The sequence below is a fragment of the Argiope bruennichi genome, chromosome 3, assembly GCF_947563725.1.
Source record: "Argiope bruennichi chromosome 3, qqArgBrue1.1, whole genome shotgun sequence".
In the NCBI taxonomy this organism is placed as follows: Eukaryota; Metazoa; Arthropoda; class Arachnida; order Araneae; family Araneidae; genus Argiope; species Argiope bruennichi.
Genome location: NC_079153.1, coordinates 129,406,076 through 129,428,464, shown reverse-complemented (window position 1 = coordinate 129,428,464; position 22,389 = coordinate 129,406,076). Strand labels below are relative to the sequence as shown.

At 27.7% G+C, this 22,389-nt stretch overlaps 1 long non-coding RNA gene across 1 annotated transcript in view; it reads right to left on the bottom strand.

Moving 5' to 3' along the window:
* LOC129963512 (uncharacterized) overlaps window positions 1-22,163 on the bottom strand; it is a 154,261-nt gene extending 132,098 nt beyond the window's left edge. The window contains exon 1 of the long non-coding RNA XR_008783984.1: window positions 21,993-22,163. This is a non-coding gene — a long non-coding RNA (uncharacterized LOC129963512). The remainder of the gene's footprint in view (window positions 1-21,992) is intronic.
* Window positions 22,164-22,389: the final 226 nt, after the last annotated feature.

Here is a 22,389-nt window from a genome sequence, read left to right as displayed (position 1 = left end):
TATATTTATGTTATTACATAAATTAGCACATTAGTCATGCTATTCTGCAGACGATTATAGCTTTAACTATTTTAACTAATTTCAAAACTAGTGATAAAGATAGAGAAAGCGTATTATATTCGCATTAATAGTACTTTCAAAGAATGGAGATCAGTATGAGACGGCAGATCAAAATAAACTCAAAAGACGTTGGGGAAAAAATCAATGAAAGTGAAGGCAGCATGATCACTTATAAGTACGCATGATCACATGACAAAGCAAATTCAGCTTAAGATCAGTTATCTCAAGTGCTGTCGAGAAAGGGGAGCCGATTATGATGATTCCATGAAGGAGGAGCGGCACTTCTTGTGATGCGACGACTGTCGTGAGCCAAGCGTGCGTACACCGAACTCGAGACGACTAAGCCGGAAACCGTCATCCACTCCACGGATAAAAGCAAAAAGTTTTTGTCGAATATATGTGTCACAGGAGAACTGAATTAATGAGGAAGCTGGCATAAAACATTATAAGTCCTAAATCCTTTCTTTTTAGAATTACTTAAAAAAAAAAAAAAAAAAAAAAAAAACTAAGATAGCTTGAAATTGAATAGCTATAATGAGAATTAATTTTCAAATGAACTACGAATTTTTGTTTATATTCGTTTCATTATTTTATTTATTAGCTGTGTCTCGGACAGGATTTGGATGTCTGCAATGAAGGTTTAAATATTTTCAATGTCTGTTCGTCTTTCAAATTTTATTCTTTGAGAAGTCATTCGATTAAAAACAAAGTAATCATCAGTTGAAATTGCTATTGGAATATTTAGGAAAATGGAAATATTTATTACTAGCGGCTTTTATTTACCAATTAGTTCGCCTAGATTACTGCTTAAGTAAATTTTCAATTTAATCTTTTGCATGCGTCATAGTCTTGACGTCTTCCCCAAAAAAATATTTCTAAAATTCAAATTTTGAAAGTCATAAAATTCGTAATAAATTAGAAGTCATGTCATTATGCTATATGTATCTAATTTTTTTTATCATTTCCTATTATTTTTTGTTTAATTTTAAAAAGCAATTATTTAGACAATTAATCCAAAAACATGCTTGCTGAATCGTTTCTCAAAACCATAAGATGAAAAAAAAAAAAAAAGAACAGTACAGCATTGAAGTTTTGTATTTATTACAAAAGGAATTTCTTTATTTGCATAACATATCAGAAGATTTTTCAGTGAAAATTTGTACGATTCGATAAAAGAGCAATAATGTAAAAGAGTTTAAACTTAATTAAATCTAGATGAAAATTTTTACAGCAACTAAATTAGTGTTATTAAATATATATATATATATATATATATATATATTTGAATTTTTCAACGTTGTTCATTTAGGTTGTTGGAAAAAGAAGTGAATAGAGATTAGTAAAGTGATGAGATGGGCTCTCTGCTTGTAAAAAAACATAACAATTGTATACTGTCTAAGAAGTTTCAGCAGATTTTAGTTATATATTTTCTGACACCTTGAGTGCGATGACAGCATAGCTGCAACCATGAGTCATCTCATGACCATGAGATTCATCACACATTCAGTTTCTTACACTATAAATGTCTGAAAAGGTCACACCTGGCAATTACATTCTTTGAAAAAGATCCAGAATTTAACGAAAGGGTTGCTTTAATTATGAGTTCTGAAAATTGGGAGACGCATATTCTTTCTAAATTAGCTTTCTGCATCTTGCTGTTAAAATAAAAGTTGAATTAGAGCAGTAGTCTGGGTGAGAAATATATACTCTGTTCTGAGAGAAACTCTAACAATTTTCAGGAAGAAATATAGAAGAAGATCACGACATTTGCAACAAGACTCTTAACAGTTGTTTCAAGAAATTTTTACTCCATTTATTGAAGTTGCAAAATTTTCGGCAAGAATTTTTAGATTATTAATCAATTTTAATTCAAACTTATTTATAAAAAAATATAATAACATTTTTAATTTATTTAAATTTTTAATTAATTTAAATATAATTTTAAGTCGATAAAAGTATACATATCAGATGATATAATAACTTAATTGAAATATAAATTGCATGTGAAGTTTTATTATTTAAAAAATATTGCATCTATTAAGGTTATTTTCTTAGGCATTTATTTGAAATTGTTGAAGAATTTAATATTCAGTCGCTCAGTATAAATAATTAATATAAAACAGTAGAGATTAAAGCTGTTTTTCAATCCATTTTGGCAAGTATTTAAAACGTGTATTTTTGTAATGATAGCCAGTCATTGTCTGTGCCATAATGCTTATATAAAGATCCTTACAATATTGAGCACTAAGTGTTATTCTTTACAGTAACAGTAATTTTAATGTTAAGTCTCCAAAGAAAAATATTTAAACAAAACTTTTGAAATTACAAAATAATAATCACTCGTTTCATTTTACATAACACAGTGTTTAACTTTCTAAAATATGACTATTTAAAGTACGGATCAAGATTTTAAATGGGCTGCAAGCGTTTTAAAAATATTTCTCGGTTCAAATTCTTCAACATTTGGCTAACAAATGCAGCTAAGGGAAATTTTAGTGATTTTAAGATTTTATTATTTTCAAATAACTAACTTTTTAATTAATTTGCTTTTAGTCGTCATTAATTATGGTTTCTATTTCATATTTGATTTCTAACATCTCTGGCTTGAATTTGTTTCCTTCCGAAAAGAGGCCGTGAGTGAAACATTTAATAACCTCTGTTCTAAAATAAAATCTACTACTATACAAGATATAAAACGACTCTTAAATTAGGATTAGAATAAAATTTTTAACATCTGAATAAATAAATCGTTAAGATATAACTGCTTCAAATACGTAGTACAAAAACCATCCAGCAAAAAAATCAAAACAACGGCCACATTTTACTTCAAACTGAATACCAAAATGACATATGGGTGCTCTAAGTTAATAGCATACGAATATTCTACTTATGCTCAGACATGCGTGTCTATGTGCCATTCATTTCATCGGAAGAGCTCTGGATTTTCTTTTCACGTCTACAAGGAAAGTTTCGAAAGACACGCCACTAAAACAAGATCAAGCGGGAAAATTATTGACTGCATCTTGTGTAACATTGCCGCCAAAGAGTTTTGATGCATGAGAGCATGAAAAGCCACAGTTGCTTTTGGGAAAAGGGAAAATCATGTATCTTTACTGTAAATATTATTGTTTTAATGCAAATCTCTTCTTAATAAAAAAAGAAAATGCGGAGGCCTGTATGTGTGTGTTAGCAGGTTTCAGAACAGGCCGTTATACCTAGTATTACCAAATTTAGCATGGATGTAATTTAGTGGGTGGACTTGAGCAACTCAGGGGGATTTTCTAAGGAAATTTTCAATTAATTTTGCATTTTCCCCCTATAATTGCCGAAAATACTGTATCACAAAAATAAATTTATTTCATCTCAAAATCAAAAAAAATTCTTTAATTTTTTACCAATTTAATTGTTATATAATTTTTTTTATTTATTTTTAATCAATTTTTGAAAATCCTTTTTATGCTTAATTTACAACAATATATTTCACTATTGTAAAGAAATTGAAATAATTTTCATTAATGGTACAAATACATCCAGATGTCATTTTCTGTTGATAATAATAATGTCAATAATAAGTTTTGATTATAATGACAATAATAAGTTTTGCTCTATTACTTTCCATGATGAGTGAATTTTCATTTATTTTTTATGATTGGTAAATTTCTGTTTAAAGTGTGGCTTCATTATTTTTTTTCTGAAATTTTGTTTTGTACACATTTAAAGTTTTAACTTCAAGATAAGCAACGATGAAAAAATTTCTAAGTGCTCTTTTTTTAAAAGTTATAACAAGAAAAAGTATGTGGACTCATTGAAGTTTTGTCGTTTCCGTTTCAAATTAAAATTAAAATGTTAAGTGAGATTTGAAAACAGAGAGACGCATAACACAATGTACAGAACGGTTGTCAAAATTTAAAGTTTAAAAGAATTTTGCTGAGGAAATTATTAAAAGTAATCTACCTGAAACATTGACAGGAAAATTTTAGTAATCATCAATACTAGTAAATTATCTGGTCATCAAGGCGGACAATAATTATACAAATCCCATTAATGGAATACCTTTATTATTTGTCTCAAAATAAAGAGAATTTGATAACAAAAAATATATAGAATTAATTTAAATTTTTGAAATGCTCATAAAATCTGTTTAATAAAAAATAAAATTAAGAAGCAAATCGAAAGAATTAAAATAGGATCCCTTTTTTCATCAGCTGTCTTTAAAATTTAACTATTGGTTTAAATAATTTTTGATAAGTTTAATAACGAGTCTTACAACTTTTTCATTTTTATTTCATAGGTAATTACATTGATTTTATTTATTAATATTTTTAGGAATTTATATCGATTTTGCAATAGCTTTAATAATCACTGCGAATTACTTTGAAGTCTGATTTCAATATTTTACTCATTTTATTGATTTTGAACTTATAAATATTATTCTACTTACAGGATAGTGAAAATTCAAGGTACATATTTTTTATTTTTTCAAATATTCAAAATTAAATTTAATTTTCTAATAAATGACTTTTTAGGTCCCTTTATTTTTTAAAAAAGGACAATCGCACTTTTATTTCAAAATTATTTTTAAAATGAAATTTTAATTTTAGTCTAAAAAACTTTTTTAAACAGACTTTTATCGTGTATTTATTTTATTCATAATCTGTATTGAAAAAGTGCTTACAGTGCACAAATTTTGATAAGATACATAAAATAAATACAAATAAAAAATAAGCATCGATGAACTTATGAGTCATTCGCGGATACGATAGCGAATTGATTGATATGCAAATAACATTGCTACTAACAGATCTGTTTTCAAACAAGCTATTATCGCTTTATTAAGAAATATCTATAAACTAATTTTTCATCAGATGAATGCAAAAAATTACTTTCGTTTTTCTGATAAAAATGATAGCTAAATAATTTGTAGAGCGCTGCAGAGAGCAAATTGAGAAGTTGTAAAAAATAGCGAATATCAATGAAATGGATTTCAGAACATTGGAAAGAAAATGAAATTTAAAAAAAAATATTATGCAAAGGAAACTACTAAAAAATTATTATTTTTTACATGAGAACTTTGTATTTTATTTGATTTGCAATACGTATTTATTGATTTTATATTTGAATAATTCTTATATCCGTTATACTTAGATGCTTAAATCATCAGGAATATTTTAAAGCTTTTCATAAGTCGACGACTGAGTTTTACTTATAAGTTGCAAATGTTTGCCTACCTTAGACTATCATTTATGTTTTTTTAGCTATAAATTTTTCCCCTTGTTCTGAAATGTTTAATGTCAAGGTTTGGCATTGCTGAGATTTCTCTTTTTTTCCCACTGCAGAGCATTGAATAAATACACATTGATTCTAAATACCTGCACTTGTCAAATCTGTTTATGTGTAGTTCTCGTTCACTCCAAAACATTAGCTTGGTTACAGAATTGCAAATTTAATTAAAATTTTAGAAAAATTGTCAATAAACTGGGAAAAGGTTAAAAAAATATATATTAACTGTGACGCTATAAAAAGCTGGAGTTTTTTCATCTTTTTTCTGGGTTTCTTCTTCTTGCGGTTACTGCGATGATGAAATGACATTTATAGAGCTTTGTCAATAAAAGGTACGGAATCTATGCTTTCAATTCAAGGGAACCATTTATTTTGATATATTCAGGGGTAGGGGGAATTTCGGTAACTCAAGAATTGCTAATCATCAACATTTGTGGCGAGTAATAATTTAAGTACTTTTCATTTTTTATTTTATAAATGTAGAATAAATTATGACTCCATGTACAAAAAATAATTCAGAGAGACTAACAACTCACTTTGACTTCATTTCTTTTTTATAATACTAGTATATCTAATCGAATAAGTTCATTACTAAAATTATATGCATTAAATTAATTTTGAAGGTCCGAAGCCATTGTAGCTAGAAAGTGAGAATTCAAGACTCAATCAAAAGAAAAACGAAGTGGAAAAGAACCGAAAACTGCAAATGCCAAAAATTACGGAAAAACGGGATTCATCGTTTAAGAGAATATAATAAATAGTTCAAAGACCTGCTTTGATATTTTAAACAAAAACGGAATGTTAGTATAATAATTCGAACCAGACTGCGCTTTAAAATTGCTGTTACAAAGAAAAAAAAAGAACTTATTGAACAGCTAGATGAGCAAAGATATTTAACAGATATGTAAAGGGAGATATTTCGATGTTCATTAATCCATATTTCACTCGAAGGCAATATTGAAATCCGTACAAAAAATTCAAAATTAATAGAACTGAAAACCTCTGAAGTAGACAAATAAAAGCAAGTAAAAATAAAAGACGAAACAATGAAAAGGGAAACAAAATGAATCATCAAAAACTTAACTAATCGTATTAAACGACTTTATATGTTAAACTTTCACTAAAATTATTGATCACAAACTTTTTTTCAATAATATCATCCATTTTATTATTTTCATATCATTTTATCTCATAAAAAAAATTAAGACTCGTCAGTGAAATAGTTACCAAACATTATTCAGCATTATTTTGCACAAAATAATTAATGGAAAAACTTCTAGATGATAAGAGAAGTTGTTTTGAGACTGTTGTTGCTAAAATTTTATTCAGATATCCGGAATTTTCAATGATTGATAGAATATGAATATGTAAGATTTCTGTATATTGATGAAAAATCTCAAAATGGTGCATATTTATTTAGATGAGAAATAAATCTAATCAATTGAGTTATCCAAAAAAAAAACTCTTCTTTAAATTGATTTTAAGAAAAAACTCTCTAAATCTGGTCTTCAGCCGTTAATCACAACGATCTATTTCTTTACTAGAATTATATTATTTATAAATGATTCATCAAATTGCATTTTTAATTCAAATTTAAAATATATAAATAATTTTTCAGATTTCAAAAAAATTTCAAATTTATTAATCTTTTTTGTTTTATTTGTAACGAAATTGCGATTTTTGGAATACTCCGGAAGTTTGGAGGTATGGAAGCCTTCAAGAGAATGTTTTGTTTTATCAGTGCTTCATTTTAATTTAAACTTTAAACTTTTGATGAGAATTTATTATTTTAAAATAAGTTTTCGATCATTCTTTCTAATAAATTTTATCAGAGTTTTTTGGAGTCGTTTCTTTCAATTATATGAGTAAACCATATGAAATTAAAATTTCGAAATATGGTGTTTGCTTAAATCATTAACATTTTCAGCCTCAGCCTGGACTCAGTAGGCGGAGTCAAGGTGGGGCCAAATGTGGTAATTGAAGTGAAAATGCGGTTATGGTAGTAAGATCTTTTTTTACAAAATGAGATATGCTAAAAAAATGTTTTGAAAATTACTAAGATTAGTAATTAGGTATAAATTATTCAAATTACAAATTTCCAAATTAGTTTATTATTATCAGTAATCACTTTTTTTCTGCAAAGATTGCTTGTCTCTTTGAAACATTCATATTTACTCAGGATTCTATATCTTTGACAGAAATAGTAGATTTTTAGAAAATATTTAACATTCTCGCTACTACGCAATATGCTTAATACATGGAAACAACATCTCAATAATTCATCCAAAATGGGTATTCCCAAATATTTGATCTTGTCTGCCATCTTTCCTCACCACAATTTTCCTCTTAACTTGAAAGCACTGAAATCGCATCATTAAAGACCGTCTCTACGATAATAAATAGTAATTAATGATCAGGGGCAGAATTACTAGTCCCGATTTTAAGTGGAATCTAGTGGATGAGTTTTGAGAACGAGATCTATTGCTGCATTTTTTTATTTAAGAAAATTCAAACTAATGCATGAAAATTTATTGCTTTTGTGAAGCAACGTGGGAGTTTTACTGGAAGGAAAATCTAGGAAGGTCTTCAGAAGCCGACTGTCCCCAGCGAGCCTTTCTTTGGCAAAGCTTACATTGATTATCCGTTTTTATCAGTCGATTTTGAGAACTAGAAAATACAATTAACGGCTGCATTTTTCAGATATTAAAAAATTGAATGCTAATTATTGAGAAAACAATCTTCATTTTAAGTATTTCACTTTCAATTAAAGCTGTTCTTATCCAACTTCTTCTAGAAAAACTAACCAGGTGGCGAGTGCATGATAAAATTACATAATAAAAAAAGTATTATATCTTTGATTAGTCAAGAAGACAGAGGCATCTTAGGCAGAAGCCTGATGAAAATCGGTTGCTTTCGTGATGTCGAATGCGAATTTTGGTTGGAGGGAAAGCCAGAAAGATCTTTTAAGATTAACAGTATCCTAGCAAGCCATTTTTTGATAAAGCTTACAACGGTTACATATTATTTAATAACACTTGTTGAGAGAACAAGACTGAACCCATAATCCTCTTCTACCAATCTTTGTTACTCAGCCATGCATTAATCTACTAGGGCAAAGGTGGACATTAATATTGTGATATAAATATATTTAACTAATATTCAATTTTTATCATTCATATGGTCCATTCTCCTATGTTGTTTTCTAGAAGAATGAATTGTTGTTCCTATGTTCATATATATTCCTATGTTTTTCATTCTGAAATGTATTCCATGCATACGGAATATTTTGCAATGCAAGTGAGATTAAAATTGGAAAAAATTTAAAATGACCAGGTCTAGATGGAGAACGTTTGCTTCTGAGTGTAATAAGTCAAGAGTTCAAGATTCGATGCCTTAAAAGATTCGTAATGTGAATGGGTTTCAATGCAAAAATGACATAATTATTCATATATTCTTTTTGCAAGCCTGCTGTAGAATTTCCTTTTTCCATTTCCTTAGAATCTGTAAATGCTTAATAGTTTCAATACGATATATTCAAGGAACTAATTACATTATAATTATCATCATACAGTAGCTTTATATCAACCTTGTTGTTAAAAAATATTAGATACACATTAATGCTCAAATATTACCACATGCACTCACTTAATTTATTTTAGAAATCAAATAAATGATTTTTTTCTATAGTAATAACGAAACTATAGCATGAAATGTTGAATGTATGCATGTATAATTGTCATTTAACACTATCATATCTCTTCGTTCTCTTATGCAGATTTCGCATCATTATGTGTGGCCATCCATCAGGTCTGGGAAATCATCTGGATAACCAAATCCAAAATATTGTTGGTAAGTTGACTAAATCCTAAATATTGTTTAAAATGAATTTTTTATAGTATTTTTTTAACAAATACAATAAAACGTCAACAGTTTACCTCATTAAAGCTTCGAAAATAAAAATATCTACAATATAATAATGTAAAATATCTAATATTATAATACTGTAAATTGCTTTAGAAAAGAACTAAAGTAATTTTTTAATTAATTAGAAGTTAAATTAATTTTTATTGAATTATTTTCAACAAATATTTTGTAAAGGCATGATGAAAAGAGTAAAAGATTTTTCGTATAAAAATTGCAACTGATATGATTTATTAATTTAAAAACAAAATATGAAATTAACTAATTTCCAGATCTTCCAACATAGGATAATTCAAATTCCTTTGCTATATGATTTATTTAAAGGAATCTATTGATAAATTATATACAACTAGCCTTATGGAAGCAAGACAAAACAGCATACATAGAGAAGTTATCTTTTCACAAAATAAAAAAATAAAGTATCTTATTAAGATTTGAGAAGAAAAACTGCTTCTTTAGTATTTGCAAAAAATGCCTGTATAAAAATATTTTTTTAAATTATCCTAAGTTTTTTTTATGAATTATTGTCATATAATTACTCAGCTAAAAAAAAGAATGTGAATGCGTACATGTATATATGTGTGTGTTTTTGGCACGCTCCAGAGATGACCGTTTGACCAAAGGCAACTGAATTTCATGTGTGTGTTTTAGAGGGTGGGAATCAGTATTTAGAGTGATTTTTTAAAACTTTTATTAGAATTTTAGTTAATTAAAAATTAAGCAAATTTTTGACATTTTCCCTTCTTAGCTGTCGATGGTTTTATGAAATAAAGAAGAGTTTAGCAATGATTTTATTTCAATAATTTTATTCGCCTGATAGCATTACAATGAAATTTAAATGTCAAGAAAATGAATTTGCTCCAGTCGAAATGATGCAATGAAAATGCTATGCATTGGTCATCCACTTTAGGTTATAGTAGCACAAGATAATTTAACAGTATAATATCATAGAAAAATCCAATAGCGTAGCAAAGCGAAATCGCATGTAAAAATTAATACGCCAAATACAAGATGGGTAATTATACTTTAGACAAAAATATCTGAGATGTTTTCGTTAAATAATGAATATTTTTGGAAATCATCTTGTTATACACTATAATACCAACTTTTATTTAAAAGATAATATGTATTCATCTACTTTATATTGTAGACAATCATTCTACAGACAAAAATATTTAATTTAAAAAGAGTAAGAAAAAAATATGTATAAATTCGAAATGGATTCGTCATGAATATTTCATAACAAAGTGCAGACATGTTGGCTACCTTCCAAGACGAAATTTCCATTATTGAATTCAGCTCCAACCACATCCAAATTAAATAATGTTACATAAACATAGTTATAGCTAAATTCGTTTTAAATTTGTTCATCAAAAAATTGCTTTAATTTATAGAACTTCCAGATCTTCCAACAAAGGATAATTCAAATCCCTTTGCTATATGATTTATTTAAAGGAATCTATTGATAAATTATATACAACTAGCCTTATGGAAGCAGGACAAAACAGCTTACATAGAGAAGTTATCTTTTCGCAAAATAAAAAAATAAAGTATCTTATTAAGATTTGAGAAGAAAAACTGCTTATTTAGTATTTGCAAAAAATGCCAAATAACCAATTTCTTAAAAATGATGGAGGTAATACAGTATTGAGAAACATTAAGATAAACTTGAGTAAAATAGCTTTAAAACTCTAAAAAAAAATCTTGAAAAATTTTTAAAAAAAATTATTGATTCCAGCAAATAACGGGTTCTTATATAATATTTTTGAAGAAGCAGTTTTGATATAACCTTTACTTAGCGTATTCTCTCAGGGATTTTCTTGGGTAGAAAACACATATTATAAAGGTTTAATCAATTCTTTGAAGTGATTTACTTCAAATGTTTTCAGTTTCAAAAAAATTCAAAGCAAGGTTAAGTTTTTTTTTTCATTTTTATTGTTTGGATTAGACGTCTTTGGCGACCAATTACTTCACCAGGATTAATGGCTGGTAATTTTTAAACTTCTGATTTTGACTGACATATAATTCATACTATTTTAAAAGCCCTCTGTTTATTGCATCAAGTGTTTCCTTAATTTTCTGTATATTTATTTATATATCTTATTTTATTTCAAAAAAGGGCATCAGTATTTAAAAATAGGTGTACCTTAAAAACTTTTTCCCATTGAAGCCAGTATAAAAAATATTTATATTTTCGGTTAAGGTGATAAAGGCAATATTTAGTTTAATTTTTAATTAATTAAAATTTTAACATTTAATGATCTGAGGTGCTCATTTCCACTTCTAACATATTTTTCAAGTTTGATAGCTCTAGATCAAACGATCTGGCCTGTAGAGCGCCATCAGGCAGACATATACATTTATCTTTATTACTCTTAGAGATAGAGACTGGGCTCTCATAAATTCAAACTAAAATTATAACTATTCACGTATTATTTTTTAATGCTTGTAAGCATACATAACTCTTCATTCTATTTTATTTGTTATGGACTGAATTAAACTAAGAAAGACCATCATTAATTAAAAAAATATATGCAAATATGCAAAGCCTCAATATAATTGAGGCTTCAAATTCTTTGAAAGAAAAATGGTCTTCAAAATCACGAAGAATAAAAAAAATAATAATAAATTGTAAAAAAAAAAAAAAAAAATCTACCCCGACCTATAGCTGTTCTGCTGCCTTAACTTAATTTATATAACGTGAAATTAATAATTCAATTATTAGCATTAATTCTGGAAAAATACAGTATCAGTTAAAGCTGAAACAGCTGTCTACACGCTAGTGGCAGGCAAGAGACAAAAGTTATTATATACCGTTTTGTACAGAAACATTATTTAAACATTTAATTCTAAAGAGCGTAATTTATTCTCTCTCTGTCTATCTATTTCCAGAAATTTATTTTCGAAACCCAAAGTATATTTCTTGTAACTTACATGACAATTTTTTTCTAAACATTCCTCGACTTAAAAGCGCATGCTTAGATATATTTCATACTAAAAAAAGTGATAAAACATCAGGATTTTTTTTTTAATTTACATAATAATTTTTTAAGCATCTTTGGACAAAAAACAATATGTAAATATATTTCATATATAAAAATGAAATAAAACATCAACAATAAATGTTACCATTTAAGAGGATGGATGCTACAATGCCATGATATTTACAACAATTTGACGTGTATGGATCTTTAACCCTTTTAATATGCAGTTGGCCATACCATTTCTGTCAAGATTTTGTAAAATACACTTATAATCTTCGTTTGTTATCTACCTTCCATATTTCCACCGTATTTCTTAGATCTGGCATTAACAAACGTTGCCACTCGCATTTTTTCCAACTTACTACAGAATATTAAATAGAGTTATGATTTCGTAAATGAATGCACTGTCATTTACCATGTGTACATTTAATTCTTTTTACATCTTTGTTGTAACAGTTGCTGATGATGATTATTTCATATTCAAATAACAAACACTTTGCTCTGACTACTTTTAGATCACTGCTGTATTTTCTATTTACTTTTATCTATTTTGTATATTCTATTTAACCTCTTTTGAGTTGAATGCGAAATCACCTCAAAAAGCACAGTTTTGCTTTAAAAAAACAATGATCCTTCTCTTGCTACAATAGCAATTTGCTATATTAAGATTTCTAAAAGAATCTTTTTTTTATTTTGTTCGGAATTGTTTTTTGCGCGAATTGCGCATGCACTAATTGAACGTATTTTTTTTAATATTTATAAATCTGAATACTTAAAAACTAAAAAAGAAGCAAACAGATTGCAATAGTTGAGTAAAAGTTTATTTATTTTAGAAATGATTTCCAATAAATTTGCATAATTAAAATTATTTTTAATGCATAAATAATATGCTACTATTATGATCGCCTTCATGAACATTAGATATTTATAGGGGTTTTCAATATCAGAAAAATGTAAATTATTGCACCTTAAGAAATTTGTAAACCAATTACAGTTACTGCTTTTACTGTAATTACTTTTTTCCAAGGTTGTAGGAAGACCATTAAATGAATATAGATCATTTATTCATCATCGGTCGTTGGTTGACTGAAACGCTGGTCACCATTTTGTTAAAAAAAATTTGGTAAACAATTTCTGACAGGTTAATTATGTTAATAGTCAGTACCATTATGTCTGCGCGTCTTTTAGAGACCATCAGCAATCTTCTTTTTCTTAAAATGAAAAAAAAAAGTTATGCAAATTTTCGTTTTCACTTCCTATGTTAAAATCAACATCATATAAATAGTTTTCAATAAAATGACAAAGTAAGTTAAAATTATCAGATAATTAAGATCAAATAAAATAACTCGTATGACTGGCAGCAACTGATCAATCAGTTACAAAAGTTCCCTGTTCGTGAAGACTGTAATTATTTTTACACTTACTTATACTCTCATTTTTTTAAAGTGTCAATATTTTTGATATTTTTGCTTAATTAAAAGACATTTCGATGTATTCTGTAAAAGCTCAACTTCACTTAGTAATGTTCTAAACATAAGTGACAAAAACAGTTGGCAAAAAAAAAAAAAAAAATTGAACCTAAAGTCAATATTATACTTATTTTGTTATTTCTTTAAGCAAAAGAGGAACTTCAGTTTCAGAAACTAACGAATCGGTAATATCAATATGCATATTTACAATTAAATTTATATAAACTTTTATGGCTAAATTTATCAAATCTCAGCCTGGAAACTTCAAAAAATTATGCAATGCGTATACAAAACACTGCATGGAAATTCTAAATACACTCTATATAAGATAACCTTCACTCCCACTCCTAGCTGATTTTGCAGAAGCTGTACATTCAATTTCCCAGTTTTCTAAATTATACAATTTATAAAAATATTGTAAGAACAGGTCATACATTATATTATAAGCTAATAAAATTTTTCTTTATAATTCAGCTAGAAACTAAGCTTAATTAAGCTAGAAACATTTACAAACAAATACGTGAAAAATTCTTTTGCTACTTATAATCGGGAGTAAAGAACTATAATGGGATCAATTCATGCTCTTATAATAAATGTAATGTGATCCTTTTCTGTTCAAATTTGGAAAGCATAGTGCGATTGCTTCTCGTAAAATTTAGATTAATTCTTTTCCTTTTTTATGATAATTTTTTGATAATCTATTTCTAGTTTTTTTAATTAAAATTTTTGGGGGATTTTTCATTAGTTTTAACACTTTGCTTTAGTTCTATAATAGCCTTTTTAATTCAAGTTAGACTCATGCCTGTTCATAAATATTATTAGAGTAAATCTATTCTAAATTCTGTGGTAGTTCTTTACATTTAAAATGCTTTTAGTTAATTTTGATTAAGTATTTTATCACTTTCTATATATTATTTGATGAACAGCTAGAAACATTAATAATAATAAAATTAACTAATAATAATAAATAGAACAATAAATAACCAGTGTTTAGAAGAATGGCTGATGTAGGTTTAAAATTTTCCTTCAGAATTTTCAACATTTACACTTTAAATAATTCGATATTACGGAGTGGAAACTTGGAACAGAACTGGCATCATGCAATTCAAGTTTCGATGGGAAAATAGATTTACCATTGCTCTCTTAACTAGACTGTCAAGTCAAAAAAGACTTACTGATTGTTTTATAAATCTGATACTTTAAGTTGCCTAATCTGAAATATTTAAATTCTGATGTTATATATTAAATATTTAAAATCTGAATTGAAACACATCTGAAATGTACATCATTCGCTGACCTTTACTTATAAAATTCTACATAATACAAATACATTTTTCCTCTTGTGTTTTCTTTTTGTCCATATTATTGCAATTGAATTGATAATGAATGTAATTAGAGAAAAATGACCTTCCATTAGATCTATAAAACGATTTCTTAGCAGAACTCATCAAATTAATCATTTTACATATAACTTCGATCAAGTCCTTTCTTTAAAAAAATGAACTTGTATAATTTATAATGCTGCTATAACAATTTTTAATACACTGGTAATGCTGATACTGTAGAAATGTTTACAAAAAAATCACCCATTTTTTAAAGCAAAAGTTGAAAGATTTACTTTATCTGTAACATTATTTCTTTTCTTGTGGATACAAAGAATATTTAATTTGGGAATACTTTTAGTTTCCATTTCTGTACATAGGATGCTCAATATTTTACTTTTCTGACCCAAATTTTTTTATGAAAAAATATTTATACTTCAAATGGAATTTTTTAAGTTTGGATGTCTCTTACTTTGGAACAGGAATATTTTTTTTTCAATATAAATTCAAAGCTAATTTTTAACAAAGAGATAATGGTTGCAGGAAGTATGACAAAAAAAAAAAAAAAAAAAAAAACACAGAATTAATTTTTTTTATGACATACGTGCGTAGAATCATTGAAAAAAACTGTTACACACGCTAAAAATAGCACAATTCTATCAGATGAACATGCGAGCACCACTCACCATGGTTCCTACTTTCTCAAAGCGATACAGATCTATACACGTGTGCACATCGACCCTAATGAGCCTTTGTCTAAAAAAAGTCAAGGACATTGACATGATTAAAGAAAAGGGATATTGACAGTTAGTAAATATGCAAAGGATGCACTCCTACGCAGGCTGCCCCGGAGACACCTGTTGCTACTGCGGACGCCCGATCTTCGCCGTTGAGTGCAATCCGACCTCCCTCCAGAGACAGATGCTTCAGCATGCATTAGAAATGGTCGTTTGTCAAAGGAGCGTCACTCTGCCTTTAAACTTGCGCAAGAGTGCGAATTAAGGTACAGGATAAACAATTCAAGTGTTAATAGATGCTCATTACTTAAATTAATAACATCATACGAATATTTCTTTCAGAATAAATACTAAAATGCCTCACCCCTCTCGTACACGAAATATGCAGAGAGACTAAGTTAGACAACTTAAAGTATCAGATATTAGAAACGTAGTTTTTAAAAAATTAGATCACAAGTTTTTAATTAATTTCTGCAATTTAACTTCCCTGTATTAAAAAAAAAGTCGTAATTATGTCTGTGTGTCTATCGGTTGACCAGTTTGCAATATGATAATTCCAAAACTCAGTTAAATTTAGGTACGTGCCTTTTTTTACACGAAAATTGTAGGTTTTTATCAGGTTTTGAACGAAATAGGAATGAAGACCCTTCTCTGTATTGTTATTTACTGTCGCTTTTCACAGTTTATTTAGAAACGATTTGAATTTAAGAGTCTATTATTTCAAGACAATGATACAATTTTTACTAAGTGTACCTCTTCAAAAAACGGATGCCGTGAATAACTTTTCTTTTATTTCAATCTGCATTTTAAAGTATTATTTCATCCGAAAATTCATTTCGCTCAAAGCTAATGAATTTCGTCGATAAGTTTGTTAAAGTATTCGCAAAAAATATGTTATTTTAAATATTTATTAGCATTGTAATAACAAATTTTTAACATAACAAAATAACAAATATTTATTAAAATTATTTACATTGTTTATTAATACTTAATAAACAATGTACATGAGATTTTTAAAACAGCAGAAATAATACTTTAAAAAATAAATTATTTTTATAAGCAGATGCTTTGGTCTTAAAAATCAAAATTTTTCACATTTACATGTGGCAATAGTTAATAAATGTTTTGCTTTTAAATTAAGACTCTAATCTTGTTATGCATCAAGATATTTTGAAAAATGCATTAATTTTCTTTGAAACTAAGATTCAATTTTTCATTCATTTGAGATTTATAACACACGAATCTGATCATTCTAAAAGTAGGTCAGATCAACTCGCATTCTCTTTTTAAATTTCTACATCTTACCTTCGCGATAACACTAAAACCCCGTTCATACTAAGAGACAGGCAAAATAGCAGAAAATATGCTTCAAATTTTACTCTATAAATGGAATTTTTTGTTAATGAAATATACCATTATAAAGTTATTCTAACAGTTAAATTGCGATTTGGTTCTTTGCCACTCAGAAATTTTGAAAAATATTCTCAAGCCATTACGACATATTTCAATTGAACAATTTGTAATAATGATCGATACAGATTTTATTCAATTTAAAACTCAGAATAATTTATTCCTGTAAAAAAACTTTTAGTGTAATAGAAATTTTATATCTCTTTGTATATTTCCGTTTTTAAATGAAAATAAAATCTTTTTCCAGACAGTGCATTCACTCGCGTGGGAGCTTTTCCGTCGTGTGACATGCAGCCAATGTAGGCCAATCGTCTGCTCCCAAAATGTGACCGGGAAAGTATCTGCCAATGGCTGTCTCGAGTGTCATAAAATACAACAGGAAGTGGCAAAACAAAATAAATATGAATCACTTCTTGCACTTTAAAGTTAATATTACATGTAATCACTGTGGATGAAATATTGCTCCCCGCAGCCGTCGCTGCAAAATTTAAAACATGGTTTTATTTTTCACGAAAATTAAATAAACGTCTCGACATATGTTAATGCCAAATAAAAAATATTAATCATATGGATAATGTATATTATAATAATAAAATATTAGAGAGAAAATCTCATATGCGTGTGCTATATTCCTCGATTTAAATAAAGCATAATACTAAAAATACAGCTGACAATAAAAAAAATTATCAAAATAAGTATAAGTATAAAAAACTGTAAGATGTCGATATTATATCGTTAGTAACAATATCGATGAGTTTTGTTTCATTCAACCCAAAAGGCCAACTGTATTCAAATTTCGTCAAAAATTTAAAAAAATAATAATTTTATGATTTTTTATTATCAAATAATTGAATTGCATACCATTTCAAAGGGGGAAATGCATCGAAATTCAGACAAAATTATAAATATGAAATATTACTGATAACATTTCATCACAGACAACTACAAATTTATAAAATTTATAAATTTAAAAACCATTTTTAAAGACATAAATCTAATATAAAATATAAATATACAAAATAAAAATTTATGATCAGTTTTAGCTTTTGAATAATGAAAGCGGTAAAATTATTGGAAATGAAAAATATCGCCTTTTAAGAAATTAAAAATATTAGTTTTAATTTCATTTGCATTTTGATTAGAATAAAAAAAGAAAAAACGCAATTTGGATATTAACGAAATAATAATTTTTTAAAAAAGTTATATTAAATTAAAACAAATAATAAATATCTTTTTAATTTATAAAATAATTTACAAAATAAGGATTTTTTTTAAAAATTATATTAAATTAAACATAATTTATAAAATTTCTAAAATAAAATCCAGTCAAGGCTATTTAAAAAAATAATTAGATAATGAATTTAAGCGTCTTTGTAGAAATAATAAACAAATAATATTATTCAATTATTTAAATTATGCAAATCGATAAGTCTTTACATTATTAAAATTCAGAATAATACAGAAATGTGAAGTACATTCAACACACTTTGTAATTTTTTAAATAAGTTTAAATCTAGTTTTTTTTTAAAAAAAGATATTAAAAAGTGAATCTCTTTTTTTAGAAAAGACTAAATCTTAAAAAATAGAGACACAAAACAAATTTTTTTCAACAAATAATATTTATTTTAAATTAAAGAACATATACAATGAAAAATTTAATGCATACCATTGCGAAATAGCTGAGCAATTAAATTAAATATGAAATTCCGACATTTATTTTTCACTATGAAAATTAATGAAAATCAGAAAAATCAATCATACGTAAAAGATAACATATCAGAAAAGGGATCTTGTCACTTAACTGAATGAACTAATACTTAATAGGGTGTTAAAATACACGAAGTGCTCGTGCGCGCATCGTTTTCTGGAAAATAAATTGTCCTATTGCCGCGCTGAGTGGCGATTAATCAATGAATGCAATTCCATCGCACGTCGCTGCGATGGATGCAATCATTTATTAATCACCATAAAAATTTAAATATCGTTTTATTTTAACAATTAAAAATGAGCTCAAAATCAAATCTGTTAAACTTATTTTAGTATCAACTAAAAATGTATTGCAACAATAACTGATTGCAATCGAATTTTAAATTAGTACTTATTCAGAAAGAAGAGTTTTCTTTTAGTTAGAATGTCCCGTTTTGAAGATATGTGAAGCACCACATTTTTTGTAATTATTCTTCATAAACACTCTTTTTTTTAGCTTTTTTAAAGTAAAAAATAATTTTTCGAAAAGCTAAAGCAGTTTTTCCTTTTTTGAAATAAAGTAGTTTGAATGAAATAAAGATAAAAGTGATTGTAAACATAAAAAGAAATAAATTCTTTTTTTAAAAAAATGTCTCTCTTTCTCTCTCTAAATATATAATTAATTAAGTAACAATGGTTGATGGAGTGCATAATATAAATTTTTTTTAACTAGACCTAAAGTATATACGAAGTTAAAATAAGCACATATAAAAAGAATTGCATAAGTCTGCCACACACCTGTTGATAGCAAAGAACCATACATTAGCTATATTTTCAAATTAATGTCTATAAAAAGTTAAAAAATTAAAATAAGACCTTCATAATAACAAAGATAAGTACATAAAATGCAAAACAACTATTCAATATCTTTTGCGAATATTAATAAATGCTTTCTGCATCGCATATACGCGATACGCAAGCGCATAGCAACAGGCTCGATGAAAGCTGCATTCAAGTAATCACTGCAACCGCATTCAGGATATCCACTCTAGAAGTAGCTCAATTGCCGATTGCTAAGCCATTTCAGCTAGACTTATAACTCTAATTGAAGAAATGCTTTAAATGACTTATATTTATAAAAAAGTATATTTTATGTTATATATTTCATCTTTATAATATATATTTCTTTATAAAAAAGTATATTTTATGTTGTTTGAGCCGCTAACTGTGCTACAAAAAATTTTAACTTTTATACGCTTTCCTGCTTTATTAATTATATTTAATAAAATATTTTTGCCAGACTAACTAATATTTTGAACATTTTTTTCCCATGTCCTAAAATGAACGATGTATGAAAATTTGAAATTCTTTACTTTAGGTCTGTCTAAATTTACTTATAAGACGATCCGTGAATTAATGAACAACACTTTCTTGAGGTAGAAAATGAAATAGTTTGAAATAATTTAAAATAATTCATTTTAATCTTCATAATTTTTTCATTTATCAGCAGAAGAGTGGGGCTTTCTTGTTCAATATTTTAATGTGAAATTTTTTTTATTAAATATTGCTAATACAGCTGGAAGATTTCGAAAATTTTAGATTTTTAAAATTTTGTAGTTTTTTTAGAATAGCATTTACTGCCTCAAATAACATGAAATATACTTCTTTAAATCATTCAAGACATTTTTCTTGCTGGAAGTATATATCTTCCAGTATGTGAATCTAACAGTTTATAAATTAGCTGATTAGCTGAATATCTTGTATATATAATATTTTATTCAATTAGTCATGGCAATAAAAAAATTTCCAAATAGGAAAATAATTTATTTTCATAAAGGAAAACATAGTTATTTCAATTAAAAGAGTAATTGAAATCACGCATTTAGAAAGAAATAAAAAGTATTTTCTTATATTCACATAGAATATGATTTCCACTGAATGTGTTTTCCTTAGCAGTCATTTCAACGAAACTATAATTAAAAAGGATCAATTGTAATAATTTTCTTAGTCGAGTCTTTCAATATGTAAGTATGCAAATTATGAAACGTTTTAGTAATTTTTATACCCTTCAGTACCTTAATTCTGTTTCTTTCAACATCCGTTGTAATTAGTTTGAATTTTCAGATGCATTTGGAAAATTCAGAATAATCCATTCATACTTTTAAAAATAATTTTATAATAAATGGAAAATCAGAAAATTTTAAAAAACAGTATTTCTTAAAAATATTTTTAAAAATTCATTCATTCAAAAAATTTGAAAACTCATTCATATTATTCATTCAGAAATATTCTTGTTTCAAAAACTACAATTTTAATAGTTAAATGGAAGTTTGAAACTATTCTAATCACTGGATTTTTCATCTGTCTGATTAAAAGTCCGCAACTTTTTATAAATGAAGAAAAAATTTTAAAATAAGTGATTATATGAATTCTTATGATATTTTCTGTTGGATTTACTAATTTCTCGTTAAAGTAAAAGTACATCAGACACTAACATCATCCATGCCTGGAGAAAAAAAAATGTTAATACTCGCTCAATAAAAGTTTGCTAAAATTGCTAAGTTGGCTAAAAGTTTTTTTTTTTTTTTTTATCACGCTAAGTCCGCATAAAAGACTAAATCTCTACAAAGGAAAAAAAAGCGGGAAATTCTATTCTCAAATAAGAAAATCCTCAACATTTTTGACAGCAAGTTTTTATATTGTACTCTGACAAATACAAAACCGCTGCGTCATACACGCATGTCAAAAGAAAAAAGAAAAAAAAAAGCGGAAAAGAAAAGAAAGAAACCACCTCCCTATCATCATCAACAAAAATCTGTCACGAAACCAAAAATACTTAATCTTTCTCACAGACCGACCGCCTTTCTGTTTCCTCTGCTATCCAGGTGACAATTCTCCGGAACCCCCAGTCGCTGTCTCTCTCAAGTACCGAAACCGAATCACCCAACCGATCCTATCTCCGCCCGTCAATCAAGCAACCACCGACTGACCCATCGGAATAGGGGGAAAAAATTACGCACCCACATGAACTCTTATTATTATCGGCGATTGTTTCGCAACGTTCGTTTTTGTCAATTAGTGGAGGTAGAGATTGCGGAATTTTGAGCAGAGAGGGGAGCTTACCTCGTAAGATGGCGACGTCGCGAGCTCCGGCGGCCGAATGAGCACCTTTTCCAGGGCGAATGAGATCGATCGCGGGGTGTACGCGTACCACGGGCACAATGCCCGTCTAGACTAGGGTCTAGACACGCGCGAATCGATTCACTCCCGGCCAGTTAAGCCTTTTTTGCTCTTCGTCTGCGTTCGCGCTCAGATGCTCCAGAGATTGTCGGAAGGAAGGAAGGCGCAAGGGTTCGATGAACGCAGACGAACGTTCTTCTTTTCGGAGGATGGGGAGGGAGGGTCTGGTGACTTCACCGCAGGACACCGGCGCTGCACATCCATTTCTGCAGCCTACCTGGGTTCGCAACAAGAGGGTTGTATCGGATGATGTCGCAATAATGGGTTTCGTCTAGCTGTA